Source organism: Heloderma suspectum, chromosome 10, assembly GCF_057233095.1.
Source record: "Heloderma suspectum isolate Gila_16-S chromosome 10, 16-S_ref, whole genome shotgun sequence".
NCBI classification, from domain to species: Eukaryota; Metazoa; Chordata; class Lepidosauria; order Squamata; family Helodermatidae; genus Heloderma; species Heloderma suspectum.
In genome coordinates this window covers 28148606-28175436 of record NC_139467.1, presented here as the reverse complement: position 1 = coordinate 28175436, position 26831 = coordinate 28148606, and the positions used below count along the sequence as shown (strand labels likewise).

The 26831-nt window shown below is 46.6% G+C and overlaps 1 protein-coding gene across 50 annotated transcripts in view; it reads left to right on the top strand.

The window, feature by feature from the left end:
• Positions 1-2404: 2404 nt before the first annotated feature.
• Positions 2405-26831, top strand: part of EPB41 (erythrocyte membrane protein band 4.1) — a 174363-nt gene continuing 149936 nt past the window's right edge. For 34 of the 50 annotated variants that reach the window (XM_084815649.1, XM_084815666.1, XM_084815671.1 and 31 more), the window contains exon 1: positions 2405-2524. The gene's annotated coding sequence lies outside the window, so the exon portion shown is untranslated. Of the gene's footprint in view, positions 2784-26831 lie in introns of all 50 variants that reach the window. The other 16 variants (XM_084815674.1, XM_084815653.1, XM_084815672.1 and 13 more) reach the window with 2 other exon arrangements.

Sequence of the window (26831 nt, the reverse complement as noted above, 5' to 3'; positions counted from 1 at the left end):
AGGATTACAGACTTAGGTTGCAATCGTATATTCACTTACCTAGGAGTAAGTTCCACTGAGCACAATGGGTCTTACTACTGAGTAGACCCATCCAGGATTGCACTGTTATTTGGATTTCCAATGCCCAGCCTTAAGTGGAAAGATCAAGTTACAGAACATTACCTTTAAAAATAAAGAAATACAGGTGTGTTGTGAACTTATACAACAGAAGAAGAGTTCTTTGCATCTTAGAGCCAGACCAGACATTACTTCAAATCTGTATCTAGTAGCTATATCTTTATTTTCTTTTTCAGTAGCTGCGGGGGCCCTGATCCAGATCATAAAAGCCTCCTTATCTATCCCCCATGCTAGGGTCCCAATCCAGATCATACCCACTGTACCTGTTCTAGAGTAAAAATGAAACAAGAAAGATGTTACTCCTAGATATGGATTAAAAATAATGTCTTACTTCCGGGATTTTAATGACCTAATTGGTTCAATAAAGCAATCACTCGCTTCTCTGTTTCTTAAGAAAAACAGTTATCAAAGCTCAATGTGAACAGCAGCTTACAGCAGCTGTTCCCAACACACACTCCAGATGTTTGGACTACAACCCCCATCAGCCCCAGCCAGCATGGACCAAGGGCCAGGGGTGCTAGGAGTTGTAGTCCAAAACATATGGAGGGCACCAGATTGGGGGAAGCTGGTTTACAGATGCTGCCCTCTTGACTGGTTTCCTGGAAACATTTCTAACAACCAACTGTGGTCTACAGAAAAGAAAACAACAACTCTGGCCATACTGGTAGCAGAGATTAATTAGAATTATCACCAGAACGCCTCTCTCTCACTCCGAAAGGACAATATTCATGTTGTCTGTAGTGAATGTGCCCTAGAACCAGCCTTCTTCAACCCAGTGCCCTCCAGATGTTTTGGACTGCAACTCCCAGCATTCCTGACAATCGACCATGCTGGCTGAGGCTGATGGGGGTCGAAGTCTGAAACCCCTGGAGGCCCCCAGGTTGGGGAAAGCTGCCTAGCACAATGCCTTTGGCTTGGCCTACCATTAAGCAGAATGAGGCAGCGGAGTTTGTGGTGTCATGAGAGGGGAACACATTTTTAGTTATTGAGAGTCAGTGTGGTGTCATGGCGAGAGTGTTGGGCTGGGAGCCAGGAGGACCAAGTTCTAGTCCCCACTCGGCCATGGAAGCTCACAGGGTGATTTTGGGCCCATCACAGACTCTCAGCCCAACCTACCTCACAGGGTTGTTGCTGTGAGGATACAATGAAGAGGAGGAGGATAATGTATGCCACTTTGGGTTCTTTGCAAGAGGAAAAAAGGCAGGATATAAATGCAATAAATAAATAGGGCCCAACCCTATGCACATTTAGACAGGAAAAAGTCCCACAACTCCCAGCATTCCACCAGGCAGCCATGTTATAGGCCTTTTTTCTGTCTATGCAACATAGGATCGGGCCTTTAGTTTATTATAGTATTCTTACTGCCAGACTGGGGAAGAGGAGTTTGTGGGATTTTCTGCCTCAGGTGCCAAAATAACTTGGCTGTTCATGGGTACTCTGCAGCTAGCTTTGTAGTGGGGTTGATAAAGGAGGCACACATCATTTGCTGTCCTGCCTTGGGCAGCAAAATGTCTTGGGCGGCTCTACTTGCAGTATAGGATAGAAACATGCCCACCCATTTCCACTGGGGAGGTGCCAACTATTCACTTAGTAACTCTAAACATTTCAGTGGATGAAAAAAGCTGGTGAAGTGGGTAAGCCTACATATGAGAAACTCTGGGTGTGGAATCCAGTGATGGAGTCAGGAGATCTGGGTTTGTGTCTCCACTCAGCCATGGAAACTCACTGGGTTACTTTGGGCCGGTCACAGATTCTCAGATCTACCTCACAGGGTTGTTGTTGTGAGGATAACATGGAGAGAAGGCGGACTATGTCCGCTGCCTTGGGTTCCTTGCAAGAGGAAAAAAGGAGGGATATAAATGCAATAAAGAAATAAATAAACTGAAGGCATTGCTGAGGACCTCAGAGCAGTGCCCAGGCAATGACCTTCCGTTGCTTGCGCCATGACCCCTCCTAACCAATCAGAATGCCGAATCATTCCATTCAATGACAGTTCGGGGAAGAGAAGAAAAGAACCCCCCACCCCGTCCCTCACTCGGCATTGGCTCCTTGCAGGCGCTGACCCTGTTTCGCCTTCTTCTTAAGAGGAGCAACTCCTTCTCCTCCTCGCTCCGGTAGCGCCGCCGCTTCCCCTCCCTCCGCCCACTGCAGCCGCTAACTCCGGAGAACTCAATCCCTTGGGGAGATGATAGGCGGGGCAGACAGCCAGTGACCGCTGCGAATGGTGGACGGGGGCGGGGCCGGATCGCTGGAGTGACGTCAGGAGAGGCAGATCTCCCGCTGGTGCAGGTGGACCGGGCTCTGGAGCCGGCTGGAAGGGGCGCGCGAGAGAAGGTTCTTCTTAAAGGGCGAGGGCCCCTTAACTCTCCCGCGACCCGCTGGGGCTGGTCCTGGCTTCCTCTGCAAGGTGAGCGGCTCAGGTATGGCCATGATCAGGAAGGGGAAGCGGAGGGCCAGCTTGGGAGGGCTGCTGGACTTCTGGGGCAGAGCCACAGACACCCCCCTCCCGCCCAGAAGGGAGAAGGCAATTTAAGGAAAAGGAAAAGGCAGCCGGTCTATGAGCGCGCGGGCCGTTGGGGAGGAGATCCAGGGAGAGGAAGGGTCCTAGACGCCGCATCCGAAAGAGGAAAGGGGCTGGCTATCCCTCCCCGCCCGTCTCCTCCCAGGTCAGCTTGCAAAAAAAGGACAGTTGGGGGGGGGGGAGCAGAAAGCCTGCCGATGAATTGGGCATTTTCGGAGAAAAAGCTTGGTCTTTGAGGTGGCGGGCTCTCTGATCTGACTCTGGGTGGATGCTCTGATCTGATTGTCACCGCTCTTTTCTCCCCCTGTACTTTCTTTCTGTTTTGTTTTGCTTAAGAGGAGTATAATTTGGGGTGCGTGCGTGCGCGCGCGCGCGCGCGAAGCGTGTTAGGGGGAGGGGTACGAAGATGCCACCCCCACCCCCCGCACTTGTTGTCTCTTCTGGAGCTCCCTTAACCTGCCCAGATTTTCCCGGCGCTCCGAATGACTTTGCATCTCCGGGCTCTGGGTTGTGCAGTGACGTTTTTTGGTTTTGCCATTACTCAGCAGAGAGGCCGAGAAGCGGCTGCAGGAACCTTCCTTGCATCGGCGGTGGCTGCTCGGGCTCGTCAACGCCTCCCCTCCCCTCCCCTCCCCTCCCCTCCCTCTGTGCATGCTCGCTGGTCTAGAAGACTTCCTGCTTGCCTCGGCCCAACTTTGACGGGGGCAGCAGGGGGCTGAGGGCACCTGTTTGTGTTCAGAGGCCATCTCTGCGGCGCGCCTCTCGCCCTCCGGTCTACCAGCTCCTGTCCCTTCTCCAGCGCTGACTTGATTTTTAAAGGTGGATTTTTTGCATTTTAAAAAAGTGCCTTGTAACACTGCAGTGCCCCGCAATTTGGGGCAGGCGCTTTGGTGCCTGAGGGGGATTTTCCTGGGCCTCCGAGTGAAAGTTCAGCGAATTCCGGGCACAGAGGGAAAGCTGTGCCAGGGTAGCACTGCGGAATTTCTGTCTCTCACCTTGGAGAACATCCACTCTGCGGCTTGTGTGCCAGAGCCGGCCAAGTTTCACACATTGCCGTGGAATTCAAGGCTCTGCAACCAGGGCAGAGTGCAAAGCAAACCATCTCTCCAGGAGACAAACCACAAAAGTTTTGTTGCCCTGAGTGCTGGTTGAAGTTTTGTCTAGCTCCTCCTAGTGTTAGTACCACCACCGACAAGTGGGGATGTGTGCAGGGGGCAGTGGGGCAGGAGAGGAGGAAGCAGTTTTGCAGGGTGATGGGGGGGCATCCAAAGAGCCTGTGATGGGGGGGAAGAGGGTAGGGCGTAGGGTGGCCACTAATGAATTGCCAAAAAAGAGGAATAAAAAAGGGCCCAAAAGGGCAGCCATCAGCATAAGATTTGCATGTGCTAATTTATATGGATAGAGGCAAAGGTATACATCATTATTATTATTATCATCATTATTATTAAAATAGAAAAACACTACATCTCACCATAGTGCAGAAGATTGTCACCATAAGAACTTAAGAGCTATGCTGGATCAGACCAAGGGTCCATCTAGTCCTGCATTCTGTTCACATAGTGGCTAACCAGCTGCCCATGGGACATGAGTACAACAGCACCCTGCTGCCCATGTTCCCCAGCAACTGGTGTACATAGGCATACTGCTTCTGATACTGGAAGTAGCAGGACTAGCAGCCATTGATAGCCTTCTCCTCCAGAAATTTGTCCAATCCCTTTTAAAGCCATCCAAATTGGTGGTCATCACTACATCTTGTGGCAATGAATTCCATCATTTATGCACTGTGTGAAGTCCTTCTTTTTCTCCGTCCTGAATCTCCTACTTATCATCTTCATGGGATGCCCCCCTTGGGTTCTAGTATTATGAGAGAGGGAGAAAAATGTCTCCCTCTCCACTTTGTCCACACCATGCAAAATTCTGTACACCTCTATCATGTTTCCCCTTACTCACCTTTTTTCCAAGTGAAACAATCCCAGCTGTTGTAACCTTCTCTCATAGTGGAGTTGCTCCAGCTCCATGATCTATTTAGTTGCCTTTTTCTGCACTATTTCTGACTCTGTAGTAGAATTGCTAATTGTTAAGTCTGCTGTTCAGCTGCTAATTGTGGATGGGCAACAGTTTTTATGGTTCTTTATCTTTAAACTGGATTTAGACAGCCCTTCAAATAGAGGACTGTCCTCTGTAAAGGGGGACACATGGCTACCCTAGAAGACGGGTCTCTGTCTCTCCAGGGTGTCATCTAGAGCTATGGGGTGCTTTCTTTTCTTTTCTGCCTTCTTTTAAAAAAACAGGCAGCAGGAAGATGAACTAATAGAAATAGGGGATAGTTTAGCTGTGGTAGTCTGTTTATAGCAGACGTGCGCCACAAAGAAGTCCAGTGTCGCTTTAAAGATTAACAGATTGATTGGGTGCAGAAGCTTTTGTTGATTAGAGCTGACTTCATCAGATACATGAAATGTAGCCTCAGTTGGCAGATAGACCGGGATGGATACGGGTCATATGGCATTTAATCACAAAGCTGGAATCTTGAAAGCAGTGGAAGCTGGTGGCTCTGATGTCAGCGGGGCAGTGAATCCGCTCTGGGTTTCAGTCAGAACCAGTCAGAACTCTAAAGGAGCTATCCAAGGTGCTTGCAGTCACTGGTTCTGTCTGAAACCCAGAGTGGATTCACTGCCCTGCTGACATCAGAGCCACCAGCCTCCACTGCTTGAACGTGACAAGGCCAGATCAGGGATCAGCCCTGGGACTTCTTGGCTCAATGCTAGGCCGTAGTTACAAAGAGCACAACCGCCTTGCACATGGTCCAGCTAATGACGTTCCTGAATGGACCTTGTAATTGACAGTGGCTATTTTTAAGTGCTCTCCTAAGGACGTATTGATGGCTGATACTGTATGCTTCCAAAAGGTGCACAGTCTGCTTATTTATATTGGTTTGGAGGTCATGCATTTAATATCTTGTGTGCATGGTGTATAATTCCTGTATGTATCCCGTTTAGGTCAGCAGTCCTCAATTTTTCAGACCTCTTAATCCTAACATGAGACCCCACATATATATGCATGTCCATTTTTCCTGTTTCCCTCATATCTGTTTTTCCTCTGCTTCTCTTTTTCCTCCTAAGACAACAGCCCCTCCCCAGTCCAAAGGACAAAGTAAATGGTGATCGTGGTGGTACCCAAAACCTAACCTGCCATAGGCTATTGTGTAGCCCAGTTGTAGGTCCCACCCAACCATCTGACGACCAATAATCTAGCTCTGCCTTCCCCAACCTGGTGTCTTCTAGATAGATTGAGCTACAACACCCATAATCCACAGCAGACATGGTCAATGGCCAAAGTATCTAGGGATGATGGGACTTGGAGTCCAACACATTGGAGTATGTAGAGAGCTTCGGCTATTGGGCGGTGTAGAAATGAAATAAATAAATAAATAAACACATCTCGAGAGGACCAGGTAGAGGAAGGGTAATCTAGGTTATCCCCCTCCCCCTTTTCCTCGTTTTCTTTCTGATATATTTTGGAGACTCCCTCCTCCTAGTTTTTGTTCCTGGTGTTATTATTTTATTTATTTATTACATTTCTATATTGCCCAATAGCCGAAGCAGTCTGGGTAGTTCACAACAATTAAAACTATAAAATTGTTGTTGTTCAGTCGTTGTGTCCGACTCTTCGTGACCCCATGGACCATAGCACGCCAGGCCTCCCTGTCTTCCACTCTTCAGCCTGATAAAACATACCATTTTTTAAAAAAATAAAACTGCGGTATGAAACCAAAGTAAAAACCGGCAGCAGTGTAAAGCTTTAAAAATACAATAGCAGATTTAAAAACAACAAAAACAGGAGAACTAAAATGCCTGGGAGAATAAGAAGGCCAGGACACAGGCACCAGGCGAGCCTCTTTGGGGAGAGAATATCACAACTGGGGAGCCACCACTGAAAAGACCCTCTTCTTAGTAGCCACCTCCCTCAACTCATTTGGTGGGGGCATTTTCAATGTTGCAATTTGATTACATATTTTGCATACGCTGTATTTTTGTGTATCTTAATTCCCCCCACCCTTCCTGTCCTGTTCTTTGTTTGTACTTGTGGCAAATTTGGGAGGTGGAAGGTGTTAGGCTTTGACTTACCAGAGTGCAGAACTTTGTCCTTTAAATTTAATTTTTCACAATAAACACAGAGTATTTCTACACAAGGCTTTTATTGTGATTGGTCACTTACAGAAGGTTGTAGGTCCTTTACATGACATCGTCAACCTCCAGAGCGTCTCCTGTGTTTTTTGAGTTTTCTCCTGCTTCTAAAAAGTTCAGAGATAAGCCAATAAGAAATGTTAATGCAAGGTGTCAGCAGTGTGCAATGATGGCATTGGGCTATAGTGCAATAGTCCACTAGATGGCGCTGTATAATGAAACATATAGAACACTGCAGAGAAAGGAAGTTTTCAATTCCAATCATGTGTCCCCTGTGTAAAGGAGCCCATCGTAATCCCGCAAAGAAACTGGAAGCAGAAAGCCCTGGTAAGGATGTGGGATTTCAGCCTTGTGTGATGAACCTCACAGTCCTGCTCAGGGTTGGTCTTGGTATGCAGCAGAGTGAGGTGAGGTGACCTGCTTTAGGTGGCACCATGAAAAGAGTGGGCGGTGCTGAAGAGATGGATGTTTCTATTTACTATATTTTTATTCTGCTCCAAAACAAGTGTTCTCTTGACAGACTGCACAATCCTAAAAGAATAAAAACACAGCACACACACACTGCATTGCAAACAACAGTAACAACAATCTTTAAACAATTAAGATGACAGGAATGTGCAGCAAGGCTTTTTTTTAACTAAAGGTTTCAGCCCTAGTGGAGGGCATTTCGGGTCTGCTTCAGGCAGCAAAATGACTTGGCCTGGTGCTGGTCCAAGTACAAATGGTTATTTCTTCACATACCGTTGTACTTCATAAATCATTATATCTTGCGTCCTGTAGGCCACAGAAACAAGTTAGCATAACCACACCCAGCCCCATGGTTTGGATTATGTGGGATGGGTGCTGGGAATTTCTCAGTGCAACAATCAAGCCGTAAATCAGGGATGTTGAACCTCTGGCCCATGGGCCAAATCCAACCTACCCGTGGTCCCAATCTGGCTCCACCTGCTTTCCCACTCGCTGATGGTTTGGTGGTTTCCCAGCTTTTGTGCAGTGTTTTCCCTCCATTCTAAAAGGTTGAAATGCCTCTCCTAAGGCTTAGGTACTGGCAGTGAGAGTTTTAAGGTAAAATCTGTTGGGTTTTTGGCCCACCACTGGAACGCGCCCCCCGACAGCTTCTCCGAAATTGAATTCAGCTCTTGGGCTGTAAGAGGTTCTACATATGTGCCCTGAAAGCATCATTTTGGAATATACCCCACTTGAGAGAATAAGCAGTGTTAGAAATATTGATTTTCTTGCTCATTCCTCTAACTTCCACCCACAGCTACCCCCAAAGACAAAGCAATGGAGCATTATTTGCATGCTCTCCATTCCTTCCTCAAAATGGCTTTCCCGTATCCCCTTTTGTTAGGTCCCAAGCACAAGACTGGACCCTCTCAAGGCCAGATGAATAACGCTCACAATAAACACGAAGCCTCACACGAAGCACGGGTGGGAAATCTTTTTTTCTGTTGAGGGCCGCATTCCCTCCTGGGTAATCTGTCAGAGGCTACATGTCTGGGGTGGGCAGGACCAGAGCCATAAGTGAGTGGGGCACCCCTCTTCTCTCTCTTTCTGCCACTCCCTTTTCTCTTTTTGCCACCTCCATTTCTCTCTCCCCACTCTTCCTTCCCATCCAGCAGGTTGCCAGGGAAGGCACAGATTGCTCTTGCCAGAAACCTGAACAGATCACATGTGCAGAGGGCTTTTGAAATTAAGCTGAGGGCCACATGAAACTGGGTTGTGGGCCTCACTTGAAGAAATGCACTGTTGCTTCCATTGCTCCACTGAATTCCTGCAGGGTTCGCCAACCCTTACTCTTTAGCCCACCACCTGATTTAACAACGTTCTGAGTTGTGAACCAGAAGAGCCCCCATTTCAAATCTTGCCTCTCTCATGAACTCACCAGGTGGCCATAGGCAAGCTCCTTCTCTTAGCTGCCTCATCTTATTTATTTTATGATTACATTTACATCCTGCCTTTTCCCCTCAAAGGAACCTGAGACAGTTTACATGATCTTCTTCCCCTCCATTTCATCCTCACAACAACCCTGTGAAGTAGGTTAGGCTGGCCCAAAGTCACCCAGTGAACTTCATGGCCGAGTGGGGACTAGAATCCAGATCTCCTGAGTCCCAGTCCAACACTCTAACTGCTGCACAACACTGGCTCTCATATCATACATTGATAATTATATGGTCCTACCATGCAGGGTGTTGGGGAGAATCCCTGAAATGGCATGCGTGAAGTGCTTTCAACACTAAGCTGCTGCTGTTAAACACATGCAGAAACAAACTGTTGAATTAAACATACATCGGGTGGTCTTTAAAGTGCAACAAGATCTGTGTTCATATTCATGCACATGTGTGTTTGTGGTAACAGATTAATGTGGCTACCCCCTCTGGAACTTGTCGCCATGCATGCTAAGTTGGTGCCTTCCATATCTTGCTTTCAGAGCTGTTACAGTGGGATCAAAATGCAATAGGGGTGTTCTAGAGGAATGGAAGATGGTTATTCCAGTACGTTGCTATATCCTGGGGCTCCAGGATGGTTTGGCTTGGCTGTGTGTCTGCACCACATTTTTGCAGCTATTCTCTCTCTCTCTCTCTCTGCCTGCGTTAACTGCAATGAAATGGGTTGATCTGCAGTGTCAGTGGGGTTAAATGGGTGGAGGAGCTTTCCTTGGAGCCAACAATGGTCAAGATGATGATCTTCTAGGACTAGGCTAGGAGTAAAGAACCTGGTGCCCTCCAGATGTTTTGGAATATAACTCCCATCATCCCCAGCCAGCATGGCCAATGGTCAGAGATTATAGGAGTTGTGATTCAAAACACCTGGAAGGCAGCAGCCGGCCTACCCCTGTGGTAGGTCATCTGCTAGTTTTTGCAGTGCTGGTATTCTGTGATGTTTTGGTTGCCTTCAGAGATTTGGAAGGTTCTCTTCAGCAACCCTGTCTCCAACTTTCCCCCTCAATCTCCTCTCTCACTCCTCTACTGGATCCTTTGATTGTTTCCTTCCATTGGACCATCATCAGAGAGGGCAATGGCAGCATCTGGGGGCAGATGGAGAGGGTTGTAGAGGTAATCTTCTCCCCCAGCACTGTTTGCCTGGTGACTGTGAGGGCATCTTGGCTGATTTATTTAGATGGTGACATTTCTTCCAAAGAGCTCAAGGTGGTGTATGTGACCCCACTCCCCCATTTTATTGTCAGAAGGATCCTGTGAATTTGGTTAGGCTGAGAGATGGTCACCATACCTAAAAAAAGAAAGAGAGGATATTGTAGAGCTGGAAAAAGTGCAGAAAAGGGCAACGAAAGATGCAATCCCGTGCATCTTTAGATGAAAAAAAAAGTCCTACAACTCCCAGTATTCCCCAGTGAGCATTTTCAGCTGGGGAATGCTGGGAGCTGTAGGACTTTTTCCACATCTGAATAAGCATAGGACTGCACCTTAAAATGATCAAGGGGCTGGAGCAGCTCCCCTATGAGGAAAGGTTGCAACATCTGGAACTGTTTAGCTTAGAAAAGAGGTGAGTGACGGGAGGCATGATAGAGGTGTACAGAATTATGCATGGTGTGGAGAAAGTGGATAGGGAGACATTTCTCTCTCTCTCCCAAAATACTAGAACCCACAGCCATCCCATGAAGCTGATTGGTGGGAGATTCAGGACAGATAAAAGGAAGGACCTCTTCAGACAGCACATAGTTAAACTATGGAATTCACTATGACAAGTTGTAGTGATGGCCACCACTTTGGATGGCTTTAAAAGGAGATTGGACAAATTCCTGGAGGAGAAGGCTATCAGTGGCTACTAGTCCAGGTGCATATATTCTACCTCCAGTATCAGAGGCAGCATGCCTATGTACACCAGTTGCTGGAGAACACAACGGGAGAGTCCAGACAGACACAAGTACCTTAGTATGATCCAGCACAGCTCTTCTTATGTTCTTATAGTGACTGGCCCAAGATCACCCACGGAGCTTCATGGCTGAGAGGGGATTTGAAATTAATCCAAATCTCCCCAGTCCTAGTTTGGTGTTTTGCAAAAAAAAAAAAAAAGGGGGGGGGGGAGGCCAGTAAAGGCTGGTGGCTCCGATGTCAGTGGGGCGGTAAATCTGCTCCGGGTTTCAGACAGAACTCTAAAGGAGCTATCCAAGGTGCTGAACCCAGAGCGGATTCACTGCCCCATTGACATAGGAGCCACCATCCTCCACTGGCAGATGCCCAGGCAACAGTTGAACAAATTTCTGCAGAAAAGGGCAACCTTTCAAGGTGATTCCTGCAACCTCCGGCTTGGCTCTGGAAATGCTTCTTCATCTGTGCCTTTGGGATTGCTGGGGTGGCATCCTGCCACGAGCCACTTGGAGAGTCCAGACAGACACAGGAATCATTTAGAGAATGCAGTGTGGCCACTTGCCAGTGCACAAGGGCTGCGATGGAGGGCGGTGAGTCTGCTTTGCTTAAACTCAGTCCTAATCGATGCTGCAGCAGCTTCGGAAACGAAATAACTTTGCCAGTGCTGTGTGGCTGCTGATGCCTGCAAAGGGGATGATCCTGTTTAGTGTTACGGCAGTGTGGTGTGCTCCTGTTAGGCTGGTCAGAAGCAAAGGCAGCAGGGCTCTTGCACCTTTCATCTTTGTGGGCAATCAAGAGGGCATTTCAGCAGATGCAGCTCGCATGACAAACTTCAGCTACCGTAATTCCTTCTTCTACAAAACTACTGAAGGTGCAGGAGCCCTGTTCTCCCTTGCATCTGACCACCCAAGCTCCCATTCAGTGGCCACGCCTTCTTGAAGGAGACTCCATACCACTCCACCCCCCAATAGAAACTCTGCATTCTGTGGCCACTGAGCATGCTTGGTCCACCTTAAGCTGTTTTGGGGTGGAGGAAATGATCACTTTAGGGTTTTCCCCCCTAAATATTTTTCTATTGCTGCAAAGCTTGGGTCTCTTCCACCCCCATCTCAAGCATGCTGATGCCTCCTTGATGCTCAATAGTCATGCTTTGGCTATACAACACCAGAGTTTACCATTACTATTTGTGATGTCAGTTTGGTTTGAGAAGTGCTATCTATAATGCCAGGTAGGTGCACTCTTCCAGTTGTAACATTGGATACATTAACTAGAAAGTCCTATAACCTGCATTATAAATGACCAGACACCAAAGCTACACGTTATATTATTCACGTCTACTTGAGCTGGCCACTTCTATTTTGAAGGAAAACAGCTGTGGGCAATTCTTCTGCTTGCACACAATTCTTTTGTGCAAGCAGGGCCCACCACTTACACAAGGGAGATTTAGTGCTTCCCAGGGGAAGCCCCGAAATGAGTAGAAACACTCATTCCTGGAAGGAGGCAGGTCGGTGGAGCTCCCTTATGTGGGCTCCGCTAACCTGCCTCCTTTCAGAAATGAGTGTTTCCACTTGTTTCAGGTTGCCCTGGAAGTGCTAAATTGCCATTGCGCAAGTGGTGGGGGCCACATGCGCAATGCAGCTGGCAAGGCAGAAGACAATTGGCAGGGGTAGAAGCCCCCTGTTGGATTCTGCCCATTACATCTCAGCTCTAGCCTACCTCACAGGTTTGTTGTGAGGAATATATATATATATATATATATATATATATATATATGGGGAGAACCATGTGCCCAGCCTTGAGCTCCTTCAAAGATAAGTGGGCCATAAAGAGAGAAAGAAATGTGAAGGGGTGCAGAGACAAAAGGGTTAAACTAGGGGTGGGGAACCCTGTGGATTTCTAGATGCTGTTGGACTCAAACTCTCATGAGTCCTAGGCAGCGTGGCCAATGGTCAAGAATTCTGGGAGTTGGAGTCCCAACACTATCTGGAGGGCCACAAGTTCCCCACTCCTGGGTTAAGCAAACCCTCACCACTTTCTTGATCAAATTAGCAGCTCGACACAGCTGCCCTGAAGTGGGAAATCCTGGTTGCATCATGTCTGGTTTCAGGGATTGGAGGATTGTTGTTGTTGTTGTTGTTGTTATTATTACTGTTATTATTAGTACATTTATATCCTGCCTTTTTTCTTCTTGTAAGTCACCCACAGCAGCTTACATGGCTGTCCTCCTCTCCATTTTAGTCCCACAACAACCCTGTGAAGTAGGTTCAGCTGAGCATCAGTGATTTGTCTAACATCACCCAGTGAGCTTCATGGCACGTGGGGACTAGAACCCAAATCTCCTGATTCCTAGTCCAACACTTTAACCACTGCACCACACTTGCTCTCTGTCATATCTGTCTGTCTCTAAGGCGCAGCATCAAGTTTTCGGGTACATGTCAATACATTCAGGGCAATGTATGATCTCTGCCCCCTTTTAACTTGACTGCTCTTCTAACTTGGATTTGTAACCATTGGCTTGCTGTTGTTTTTCAATCTGCTATTTTATCTGTTTTACCATTATAACTGTGACAGTGTGTATTTACACACACACACATGCACGCACGCACACACTATTTTTAGTGTTTTTGCCACCTGCATTGAGGTTATTGTAAAAGACAGACTATAAATACTTAACAATAACTGAACAACAACAACAACAACAACCAGTAGCAGTCTAAAGTCAGCTGATATCAGTGAGTTAAATTAGAAAGAACAGAGTAGCTCTGAAGGATCTGCTGACAATCAAAGGAAGAAACTTTTTAGAAGTCCTGTGTCTTGGTTCCCATATCACTTGTTCTGCCGTATTATTCTGATACCAGAATAGTGAAACTGGGAAAGTCAAGTTTTCACTTGATGTGGCAATATATTTAGCAGCACCAATGCAGTAGTGCATTCCCTGAGAGGTGTGCCTCAGCATTTCTCTAATCTATATAAGAATATGGTAGTGTACCACTTATTACTAGGGATCTACCAGACCAATTTTGCTCATTTTTTTTAAACTGAAGCTTGAGCAGTGCAGACATGCAGAAAATTTTGAAACTTCAAAAAAGTTCAAAGCTCGAGTTTTAATAGCAAACCAGTATGTTTATTTGCTCCATGCCAAACTGTCTCCCATAGCTCTACAGTTCAGTGCCAGTTTATTTGCTCTGCACCAAATAGCACCTGATCTGACATAATGTCTTTTTAATCTCCATTACCCACATCCTCCCAGTTTTTCTGTTTCTGTTTGGGTTTGTTTTTATTCATTTTACTTCACAGGCAGGCTTCACAGGATGCTGCTAGGTCTCAAGGCAGTTGCTAGGTCCAGCAGCCATGACCCCCCTCAGATTGTATTGTTTCAAATGGCACAAATCAAGGAGTGAGGAGGGAGGGGCTGCTCCTCCTCCTTCTGTGATGACCTGTTCATGGGTGGGGTTTGTGTATTTCTGTGTGTGTGTGTGTGAGAGAGAGAGAGAGGGTGGTAGTGGGCAGGGCAATGCTGCAGGAGTGGGCTGGCTGCAAGACTGGTGCCATATTGGACGCCTCTGGCTCAGGGCAGGTGAGAGGCGATGTTTTTTCTTCTCTCCCTGCCCCTCCCTGCAGTCTCACCTTTTGTTTTTCAGGCCCAGGTGAAGGTGAGGGTGGGGTTCTTGGGTGAGGGCTTGGAACACCCCCTTTCCGTGCAACAGAGGAGGGGTGGGTCAGTCTATGATGTCATGTAATGGGAGGGGGTTCTTATTGGAGTGGGGGAGGCTAATTGTGTGGATGAATGAGAGGGAGGGAGGGAGGGAGGGAGGGAGGGAGGGAGGCGGGTTGGAAGACTCCATTTGGTGGGGGGAAGCTTGCTTTAATGTAGTGGGAAGAGGTTGTATTATTGGGGTACTCATTGAAGGGAAGGTGATGTGGGACACAATTGGAAAGTTGAGAGAGGAAGAGGGAGGGAAAGAAGGAAATGCCCCCTGACAGTTGTTGCCGTCGGAAGGGAAACACCCAAACATATTTTCATCCAATCATTCTCAGACTACTAGTGCTCATGGCTACACGGGCTTTACACTAGTATTGGATGAATACAGAACACCATTTTACCAAGCGCAACATAGGGCAGAACTACACATCTAGTTCCATGACTGTTTTTCCCTGAGTGCTTTTTTTCTTTGTGGTGCAAAGCAGTTGCAGTGACTTCAGACCAGGGATGGGTGAAGGAGCAATTTTCATGCCCATCAAGGCTCTCTTTTTCTCAGCCCAATGCTCATCTGAAAGGCACAACATGCACACCAGTAGGCTAGTTCATAGCTTGATCATTAACATTTATGGTTTGGGTTGTGGCTTGGTCACCAGTTCGACACACCTCTGGCACCGATTCAGTTCTTGTTCATGCAGGAAAATCTGACTATGATTCACACTGCCGACTTGCAAAAAAAGGTGGAGCAAGTTAATTTGTTACAACGAAGACTAACATTCTTTGTGTGCATGCTTGGGGGCAAATCCCATAGAAAACAGTGGAACTTGCTAATAGTGCATAAACATGCCTAAGATCTGGCTGTGTGGGCCATCCCTAACCCATATCGGGACGTTTTATGAAGCATGCATGAAATAAAAAGAACGCGTAGGCCTGGTTCAGAAGGAATCCTAGAATAGTAGGGTTGGAAGGGGCTCCTTGTACTGCTTTTATTGTCATCGGAATTGTTTTTAATCTTGTATTTAAATGTCATTTTAATATTTATATGTGAACTGCTTATTATATTTAGCGGTATATAAATATCACAAGTAAATAAATACATACATACATAAAACTTGCTTGAATTTTAAAAAAACAACCATCTTTACTACCCCTATGAGAGTGGAAAGAGATAGGGAGCCTATTGGATTTCACTGGAGAGAGTGTTTCACAGCTGCAGAACCATGAGAAAGAACCACGAGTAAGAAGGCCCTGTCTCTGGTACCAGTGAATGGTATTTTCAGTGCTGATTGGTCAGAAAGCAGAGCCTGGAAAGAAGATTGTAAATTTCAAACAGGTTCATATGAGCCAAGGACGGTGCTTAAAATGAAAACACCATTATCATAGAACAGTGGGGTTGGAAGGGTCCTATAAGACCATCTAGTCCAACCCCCTGCTCCATGCAAGAATCTAAGTCAAAGCATCCCTGGCAGATGGCTGTCCAGCCTCTTTGTGAATGCCTCCAGCCCACCACCTCCCTAGGTAATTGGTTCCATTGTCATACAGCTCTAACACTCAGGAAGTTTTTCCTGATGTTCAGCCGGAATCTGGCTTCCTGTCACCTGAGCCCATTATTCCGTGTCCTGCTCTTTGGGATGATCAAGAAGAGATCCTGGCCTTCCTCTCTGTGACAATCTTTCAAGTACTTGAAGAGTGCTATCCTATCTCCCCTCAGTCTTCTCTTCTCAAGGCTAAACATGCCCAGTTCTTTCAGTCTCCCCTCATAGAACTTTGTTTCCAGTCCCCGGATCACCTTCGTTGCCCTCCTCTGAACCCTCTCCAGCTTGTCTGCATCCTTCTTAAAGTGTGGCGCCCAGAACTGGACACAGTAGATGAAGCCTAACCAGTGCTGGGTAATGCTAAACCAGGTTTTAGTATTATAGGAATGAACCTCTCCTCCTTTCACCTGCACGAGATCAAAATTGCTTTCTTTTCATGATCAAACTCAGGGAGCTGTGGGTTTTCCCCCACCCTTTCTCACCTACAGTTCTTCCATTTGCAGAGGCGTCGTTGCCCAAAGTTTAGGGGAACACTTGCTTCTCAGTGTGATTATCTGCACCGTTTAAATTGCAGTGGTGTTACACAGAAGGAAGCGCCTATTGCAACAGCCTGTTCAGGAAAGAACACCAAACGCCAAGCCTAGGAAATAGGTTTCAGATCGCTGTACCCATGTGCTGCCGTTGCTTCGCTCTCTGTCACGAGCCGACCTGGTGATGCAACTGCCTGAGCTTAAATTACTTTCTCCCACAGCTGGCAGAGAGCCTCGGCTTGGCCTCTGCCAGCTGGCTGAGGCTGAAAGGAGGCTGCAGTTTCCGTGTTCACAATGGATTTGGGGTGTTTTACATAATCTGGAACTTGAAAAACTGGCTGTGGGTCCTGGAAAGCCATGCTTGCTATTGTCCACTGTTCAGAGTTGAGTAAACTTCCTGGATTGCATTCCAACTCTGCTTTCTGGACTGCAAAGGGAAAAGTAGCAAACTTCTCAGCTAATGTGTGTGTGCTTGTGTGTGGCTGTCAGGCTAATTCTTTTCCCAAACAACAATTTGTGTGTTTTGTCAGCGGTTCTCTAAAGCTTGAGAGGACATCTCCTCTTCTCTCCTAATGGGAGGTGTGTTTCTTTTCTTTCTTTTTAATCTCTAGCCTTTTGATCCTCATGACAGAGCCCTTCAATGCTAAGTGAATGAACTAATGGTGTGTATCTGTGTGTGTGTGTTAAGAGTGGCTATGTGTCCTCTTTTACAGGGTACAGTCCTCTATTTGAAGGTGCCCTCTATCTGAAGGGCTGCCCCATCCAATTCTGGTTTAAAGATAATGAACCGTAAGAAGTGTTGCCATCCACAGTGAGCACACCTGGACAGCAGAATTTAGGGATGTCAGAGAAACCCACAATGGAAGCACATGAGATTGGATTTTCATGAATCCGAGCTGTGGATTCCGTCGCAGACCAGCTTCTCGGATTCTGCGGACTTGCAGACCGGTTTTCTAGCTTCCCTGAATTTTGCTCAAATTTTGTCTTTTAAAAATACACTTTTTTTTTTAAATGGCCAAAAATTTGTATTTCCCCCATAGGCTAAAGTGTGACCATGCACACTTTTGGGGTGGGGGGATTTCCGCATTTTCACATGTGTGCAAATTCGGAAATGAAAAAAATTCCGATTCCATTGATGGGCGGAAGATGGAATGAAAGGTGCCTGACGATCTGCGAAACACAGATGGAATGGATTTTACACAATCCATACATCCCTACAGCAGATTAAAGAGGTATGCACACTGCTCATCTGGTCACAGTCTTCCATGCTGTGTTGAGGTGTACCCTATTTCAATAATAATAATAATGATGATGATGATGATGATGATGTTTATTTATTGAGAGAGCAATCCCATGGCCCCTGGGATGCCACAGGATGCTGCAGGCCTCCTTCCCTGCACCTGTCAACAGAGCTATGAGCAAAGAGGAGGATCTTCCTCTGCCAGCTGCTGCAGGAAGCTTCTCTTATGAGGTTGCAACTAGGGTCGTAGTTTGTGTAAAATCCGTTCAGTGTGTGTTTCGCGAGTTGTCAGGTGCCTTTCGTTCCATCATTGACCCATTGACAGAATTGTGCTTTTTTTAGGTTCTGAATTTGCGCAGATTTGCACACGCAAACCCCCCAAAATGTGCATTTTCACGCTTTAGTTTTTGAGGGACATGCGCAATTTTGGCCAGGTTTTTTTGGGCATATTTTCCTTTGACAAATTTTTTGCAAAATTCCCAAAGGTTAGAAAGATGGCCTACAATTCAGTGGAATCCGCGCAACAGATCTGCAAGTTGGATTCATAAAAATCCAAACTTATTTGGTTTCTATTGCGGATTTCTCCAACATCCTTAGTTGCAACTGCAACCTTGTAAGAGAAGTCAGAGAGGGAGAAAAGGGTCTGTGCTGGTAGGTTGGGAGGAGAATGGAGAGGCCAGGATATGCATAATCCTATAGCCTCTCCAGTCCCCTCCCTGCCCACAGAAAGGCAAAGTAACTGCTTTTTGCAATTTAAATGGCAGAAAACAGAAATGGTGGAAAGCACAAAGGTAACTGCTTTTTGCAATTTAAATGGACGAATGAGATTGCCTCCCCGCCTCCTCTCGGCCTACCTGGCTCTTGCCGGCAGGGCCTAGGATAGACAGGGGGTTCTGATCTCAGAGCCCTCTGTGTATCGAGGGCAAAATCCACAGGATTGCGAAATCCATAGGATTGCACTCTTCTTTATGTTTTTTATAGCCCGCCCTTCTGCCCCAAAAATGGCACTCAAGGCGGCTATCAAAAACATCCGGAATAAAAACAAGATGTTAATAGCATAGCATGAAACATAGCATAAGCAGCAATTAAGAACACAATTAAAAACAACAACACCACAAAACAAATAAACTACACCAACCAATTAAAAAAAACCCTTCAGCAACAGAGCAGCATATATGCCAAAAGCCTGCCTGAATAATAATAATAATAATAATAATAATAATAATAATAATAATAATAATAAGTCTTTGCTTGCTGGTGGAAGGACAGCAGAGAGAGGCCCAACTTATCCTACATGGTCAGGAGTTCAAGAGCATTTGCATCTGCATGTATAAATTAGCATAAGCAAATTTCATGCCAATCATTGACCGATTTTTGGTGATGCATTTCCTCTCCTTTTTGGCAACTCATAAGTGACTACCCTAGTGTGTGCCTCTTGTCTCTGGAATGCCTTCAGACTCTCAAAAAGGCTCAATACAAAGTTGGATTCGGAGGATGCAAATGAGAAAAGGGGAAGAAGAAAGCCTCTGCAACTCCACTTTAAAAGCACAGGATGGGATTCCTTTGCATTTCAACAGAAGGGAGTACTTGGGGCAGGAGCAATTATGATTGCTTACACCATGTTGCAGATGTACATGGCACATTGCAAAGGCCAAAGAGACAGGCCCCCATCCCCAGGGGCTTACAGTCCAAAATTTGACACAGGGGAAACAACTAAGGAAGGACAAGGGAATGGAGGCAGGGGTAAAGAATACACCTTTCATACAGCGGAGGCTGGTGGCTCCGATGTCAGTGGGGCAGTGAATCCACTCCAGGTTTCAGCCAGAACTCTGTGGGAGCTATCCAAGATGCGGGGCACTGAAACCCAGAGCAGAGCACTGCCCCGTTGACATCGGAGCCACCAGCCTCCACTGATTTCATAAACAACCCTCAAATAATCCATGGCTTGTATAATTCTCAAGCAACCCTTGCCGCCTAATTTCGCACAATGCAGCAAGTCACGGCAAGCCGGGCGCCCCCAGATGCCCGGCACAAGGCAACAGCCTTTGCAGGTAAATCAGCCCACGGTGGGTTGTCGTGATGTGCGAATAGCCACGTCACTTTGGAGCCTCTTCAGATGAAAATGGCATTTCTTTTCCCTTTCTTGCTGCTACAGGCGAAGTAGTTTATTGTGTCATGGGCATCCTAGGCGAAGCCTAATTTTCCAGAATGGTGAGTGTGCCACATGTGTATACAGAGGGGTTGAAATATGCACAGTAAGGGTGGAAAATTCTTGCCTTTGAATCCTGTTCTGATTTCTGCTTCACACCTCACACCCATAGGTCTGGCTGGCTTCTCCACCTTTCATTTGTTTTGTTTAAATTGCTGGGTAGGTTTCTTTGACTAAATGGCAGTCTGAGAGCTTATTTATTTTTAAAGCTGGTTTTTAAAAAAATACTTGAAAACCTGCTCCCAGGAAATGGTGTGTGTGTGCGTGTCCGCGCATGCGGGCGCAAGGGAGTGCCCAACAGCACTGGTGTGTTTCTTCACTATGTACGGACAGAGCTGCGAACAATTTCTGGCTTGATCAGTCAAGATGGCGTATGATGCGATTGCCAAGATGGAGTACAGAATGGTTTGACTGCTTTAGAACTGTGGGAGAAAACCCCTCCCAGAAGTAGGGAACAGATTTGGAAAGGGAATCAAGGTACATTTTATTGGTCTTCCCTGGTTGGCCTTTCCTTGCTCAGTCTTTTTCTTCTGCCTATTGGCAGCCTAGAAATACCAGGTGGCCCAAAAGTAGGTATACAGTTGTTTAGAACGTTGATGGGAGGGGGAGAGAATGTGTGAGTAGAAGATGTGTGGGTGGAGTCAGAATGACAGCTGGGAAGAGTGAGTGACAGGGAGTGACAGTTAAATCAGTTAAGTGTAGAGAGTGAGGCCCTACTTAAGGGCCTCACTCCTTTCACTCTCTACACTTAACTGATTTTTAACTGTCATAAGCTATACTGTATACCTACTTTTGGGCCACTCTGTATTTTAAATAAATACTAAAATAACTAAATATATCATGTATGAGAGTTACTTGGGGTTTAAATGGGAGAGGAGATTTGTAGTGGCAGCATTCAACTCCTCCTTCCTGTATGGCCATTTGGAACATGGAATTTGAATTGGATGATGGCAGGTGCATTGGTCTTATTTTAGGGTTGTTACCCAGTGTAATGAAATCTTGGGCTGCAATCCAACACACCAGGGGTTAGGGTTGAACTCAGTGGGCTTACTCCTGAGTAGAAATACATACTCTTATGCTGTAAGTCAGTGGAGACTCATGGCTCCAAAGTCAGTGGGGTGGTGATCCGCTCTGGGTTTCAGCCAGAGCTGTGATGGAGCTATCTGAGGTGCTGTAACTTAGATAGCTCCTTTAGAGTTCTGACAGAAACCTGGAGCGAATTCACCACCTCACTGACACCGGAGCCCCCTGCCCCCACTGTTCTAAGTTGCACAAAGGCGCGAAGCAGGTTTCACATCTGGCTCAAGAACGGAAAAGTGGTATGTGATAGAAGCATTTGTGACAGTGCCCAGGGATGAATGCTAAACAGTTGCTGGGCTGCTGAAGATGAACATAAGAAGCCGGGCTGCTGAAGGTGGTGCAACCAGTGGAGGCTGCAACCAAAATCAATTCAGCACCTTGGGTAGCCCCTTTAGAGTTCTGGCTGGTTCTGACTGAAACCCAGAATGGATGCTCAGCCCCACTGAAATCGGAGCCAGCAGCCTCCGCTGGCTGCAACACTGGTTTTATGCTGCTGCACCAGCGTGAGCCCTCCTGGCAAAAGGCGGCCGAACGGTTGTGCCTCGGCTTGGCACGTTCCTGTGCCGCTCCACATTTGTGCGGCGGGTGGAGATGAGCCTGGGGTCACCGCACGGTATCCTCGGGCAGCCTCTGGGCCTCTAGACCCCTGGCAGGGTTCACAGCTACTTTGCCCTGCCACCCTCGTGGGGTTCAGTGCCAGACAGCCACCCTCTTTAAGTTTTCCAGAAGGGTCTGGATCAATACTACACTGAAAGCAGTGTGGGGAGATCAAAATGGCAGCTGCCTGGTGCTGATGTCAGGTAAGCCTGCTTGCGGGGGGCGGGAGCACTGTTGGAAGAGGACCCCTGGTGCTGATTTGTAGGGTGGCTATGCATCCTACTTTTCAGAGGACAGTCCTCTACTTGAATGGCCATTGGAGGGCACTCCTCTATTTGGAGGGCTCTCCAGTCCAAGTCCCATTTAAAGCTTAGAGGCCATAAGACGGGAGGGCAGATCAGGTGCCTTGAAGTTGCCCATCTACAGTGAGCAACTGGGCAGCAGACTGTGCAGGCAGGCACACAGAACACCTGGCCACAGTTTTCCCCACTATGGTCAGATGGATGATATTTCTATTTAAATGCTTACTAATGATTTCTAAATCTGCATCTATGCAGGTAAATTAGCATATGCAAATTTATATGTAGATGTTTTTCCCTCTTTGTTTTTTTGGGTGTGTGTATGTGTTGTATCTCCTCTTTTTTGGCGATGAGGGAGTAGCCGCCTTAAGCTGTGAGCCATCCTTGGGCTGAGACACTTACGTGTGAACAGATTCATGCTCCAGCTCAGGGCCAGCCCTACCATTAGGCAGGATGGGGCAGTCGCCTCAGACAGCAGATGCTGGGAGGCAGCAGCAAGGTGTTCAAGGAGAGAGCTGTGTGCCTTGCAGCCTACTCTTCACCTAGTAAGTTAGCCTGCTGCCTTCCAGTTCAGTAGAGAACATTGTCCCATCATCAGCATTGAATACAGATTCATCTGCCAGTCCATTCAGCTTTTGTACGTGGATGGGAGGGGGCACCTCAGGCAGCAAAATGTCTTGCTACGTGGAACTCCTTAGAAGTAAATCTCTCTCTCTCTCCCCCACCCCCCGAACTCACCCAGCTTTCCACCTCAGGCTTGCAAGAGACAATATTTCTTCTTTTTTTAAACAAAGTCTGTCCAAACATCCTGAGAAATGTTGCTGAGGTATTAATAGCTCTTTCATGAGGTTCTGATTTCCTTGAAACAAAACCTGGAAGTGAACCTTAACAGCCGGGGAGTGCATCTCATTGCTTTTCAATAAGCCATGCTCTGTCTTTCCAGACTCCAAATAAGACATGCTGCTGACTAGGGTGGCCACTTATACATTGCCCCCCAAAGAGGAAATCCATCACCAAGAAAGAAGACAAAAGAGGGCAGCAATTTCTGTAAAATTTGCATATGCTAATTCATATGTATAGATGCAAATTTAGAAATGATTATTATAATTTAAATAGAAATATGGCATCTCTCATCATAGTGTGGAAGACTGTGACCAGGTGTGCCTGCCCAGTCAGTTTGCTATTCAGGTCCTAACTGTTGATGGGCAACAGTTCTTATGGGTCTTTGTCTTTAAACTGGAGTTGGACTGGACAGCCCTTCAAATAGAGGACTGTCCTCTGTAAAAGAGGACACCCCACATACAATAGATTTCTCTTCTTCAAGATTTCCTTCTTGCTACAGAGCAAAAGATCCTTGCGCAAGAGATGCAAGCAAATCTTCTTCTTACAAGTGATTTGCAATTCATGTTGAGCAGGTCCATTGATAGTAATTACTTGTGGCCACAGTTGACCTCAGCCGGATTTGAGCAAGAGATCTAGAGCAGGAATGCTGTGTGTGTGTCCGTCCCATATCCTTACCAATTGTGCGAGATAATTGCTCCTGCAAATTGCAGTGCAAGCGATGCTCTGTTATGGGTGCTGGAGGACATTATCTGCAGCCTGGTAGAAGTTAAAGAACGGCTCCTCCGCTTGCCGTTGCAGGCAGTGGGGCAGACCTGTAGCTCACCACGTGCGAAGAACTTTGCCTATGTTCATATGAACGTGAGTGCGCAGCGGTGGGCACTTCTGGAGAGTTTTCCTGAAGAATGCTTCCAGAATGGCTCACCCAGGTTCTAAGAAATATACCATCTGCACTTGCTGGTTGCTCAGGGTTTGTGATTTATAGCATGATCCTGTGCATGTCTACTCAGAAGTAAGACTTGTTGAGCTCAGTTAGCTTTATTCCCAGGTAAGCGTGCATAGGGTTGTAGCTTTGGGCTATAATCCTGTACACGCTTCCTTGGGAGTAAGCACCACTGAACTCAGCTGAGCTTATTTGTGAGTAAACATGTTTATATAGGATTGTGCTGTAAATCACCTTTGGCCCATGGTGCATTTATAGCGTAGTCAGGACTCTGAATTGCTTTTAAGCATTTGCAACAGACTCTTACAATGAGTGGATATTAAAAACATATTAAATAAAATATTAAAATATTTTAAGCCTCTTTGGGAGGTGTTGGAAAGCCACTTTCAAAAGGTTTTTCAAACTAGTTTGAAAGGCTTACTGGTGTTTAAGGTACTTTAATTCAGAGACACATTGCCAACGACTGGCTTTCTCTCTGGGCTGAAGGTTTGTTTGTTTTTTAATTGGTCTGGATTCAGGTATGATTGTGGTGAATTGGTTGTCAAGAGTACGAACGTAATTCATAGCACTGTCACACCCCATAAAGCCCTGCCCTTTATGGCACATTGATGAGCAGAAACTGGGATTCACACAGCCCTCAGTTCATGGCCAGATTAGCCCCCTAGCAGGGATAAGGGCTGATCTATTTTTATGTTTTTATGGCCAATTCAGGGGATGGTGGCTTTGCAGTGTGATATAAGTTTTGCAGTGTGAGTTACATGTTGCATTTGAACTGGCCTGATGGCTCACTTGGAGGTCTTGCCTTCCCCTTCCCACCTTCCCTCCCTCTGCCATTAGAGCAGCCTGGCCCAATGTGAGGCCTTCCAGACACTTTGGACTCTGACTCCCATCAGCCTCAACTAGCATAGCCAATGGGCAAGAGTGATGGAAGCTGGAGTCCAAAACTTCTGGAAGGCACCAGGTTGGGAAAGGCTGCATTGTATTGTGAGTGGGTACAAGGATTAGGGCCTTTTCTAGTGTGGCACCAAGATTAAGGAAACCTGTCCCAAAGGCAGTTCACCTGATTCCTTCTCTGCTCACCTTTTGGTGAGCAGTGGAAATATATTATTTCAATATGCTTTTTAGGATACCTTGAACTGAGTGATATTTTAATGGTGTTGCCGAGATTTAAAAAAATCTTTGTTGTTGTTGTTGTTAGTAGTAGTAGTAGTAGTAGTAGTAATATCTTATGATGATTGGCCTGCCAATGTTTGTATTGTGTAGTTGTATTTATAAATTGTATTTTATAAATTTTGTAAACTGCTTTTGGCATTTTGTTGGCCTAGCAGTAGTGGTCATAAATGGGGAATGGAGAGAAGCTGAAATTGACAGGATTCACCCATCCCTATTCTCATTGGTTCTAGCCAGCATGGCCAATGCTCAGGGATGATGGGAACTGTAGTCCAACAACATCCAGAGGGCCACAGGTTTCCCACCTCTGAACCATCCCTTAGATCAGAGTTATAAAGATGATGGGACAAAAAGAAAGGGAAATGAGAGACAAGTGGCGGGGGTGGAAGAGGAAAAACCTGTGAAAATGTATTCGATGATTAAGAACGGCTTGCAAACCCAGTGACAAACAGAGTCTTAATAACGTTTACAGCAAAAAATAGTCGTGGAACAAGTGCGTGGAAATAGAAAGATGTAAAAACAAAGCAAAACAGAGAGCAATAACATATCTCCGTGCACCCAGAGGTCTTTAACTGTTGAGGCCAATTAACATCCTAAATAGTAAACATCTGATTAAGAGTCACTCTCCAGTACAAGCTTCATTAATTACAGCTTTAGGCATTGGCATAAGCCAGGGCGAAATGTGACCTATTTGTTCGCTTCCCCTTCCCCTTGGCCACGTTCCGCAGTAGCGTGACTTCCCCACAGTGTTGTTGATGTTGTGGGGAGCGCACGTGTCTATGACGTGAAGGTCACGTGCGGGAGGCAGATTGTCCCCATCCAATCTGCAGCCGTGTCTGAAGCAGCCTGATTCTGCAGGCTGGCTCATGGGGTCAGCATCACTTGGAGATTTTCTCCGATGAGGAATACAAGACAGGATTGTGCGCGAGCAAGTTTAAAATATTCTTCTGGCCATGAGCTCACTTGCATGGGTAGATACGCACATCAGCGGACACCTACTGCTTGCCTGTACTGTCTGCTTTCTCATTTTCTTCTCCATTGCGAGGGTTGAGAGTGATTGTTTTTCTGTTCTGGGTAGCAAGGAGCTGGCATGCCTAGCTCGTGTAAGAAATTGCTTTTTATAACTGGGCTGTTACGTGCAGTGGTTAATGTTGAAGTGCGGGTGCTGGTCATGACAGTCTCCATAGCCACACCACCAAAGAGAGACAAAAATGCAGGCAGCTGCATTGATCCATATCAACAAACCATTTTGAGCAGTTTTCTTCACCCCCAGGCGTGGGTCTTTTGTCAAGCGAATGGGTCTTAACTGCCCATTCAAAACCAAGCCACCCCCAAGATACTTTGCATTACAACAGGGGACAATATATTGCAGCAGGGAAAATTCATATCTCCCCAGCTACTGTGAGGATTGCAGTTAAGCTCAGGGGAGACAGGGAAGTCTGAGGGGGATGGCAGATGACGTCAACATCCTTACTAATCAAAATGTCTTGGTGCTTTGATCCTGGGAGTCTTGGCTCAGCTACACCACTAGTTATGGGCCCAGTGTGTGTTGTGAGAGCAATGCATGCTCTGTGGACCTAATCAGTCATGACGGCATAAGAAGGGCCTTGTCTGGATTAGATCCCAAATCCATGCAGTCCAGCCTCCTATTTCTCTTCTGTCCTCTCTGCGACAACCTCTTCAAGGACTTGAAAGGTTGTCACAGAGAGGAAGGCCAGGATCTCCTCTCGATCATCCCAGAGTGCAGGACACAGAATAATGGGCTTAAGTTACAGGAAGCCAGATTCTGGCTGAACATCAGGAAAAGCTTCCTGACTGTTAGAGCAATACGACAATGGAACCAATTACCTAGGGAGGTGGTGGGCTCTCCCACATTGGAGGCATTCAAGATGAGGCTGGACAGCCATCTGTCAGGGATGCTCTGACTTGGATTCCTGCATTGAGCAGGGGGTTGGACTCGATGGCCTTATAGGCCCCTTCCAACCCTACTATTATATGATTCTGTGATCTCTTCTCAATCATCCCGGAATGCAGGA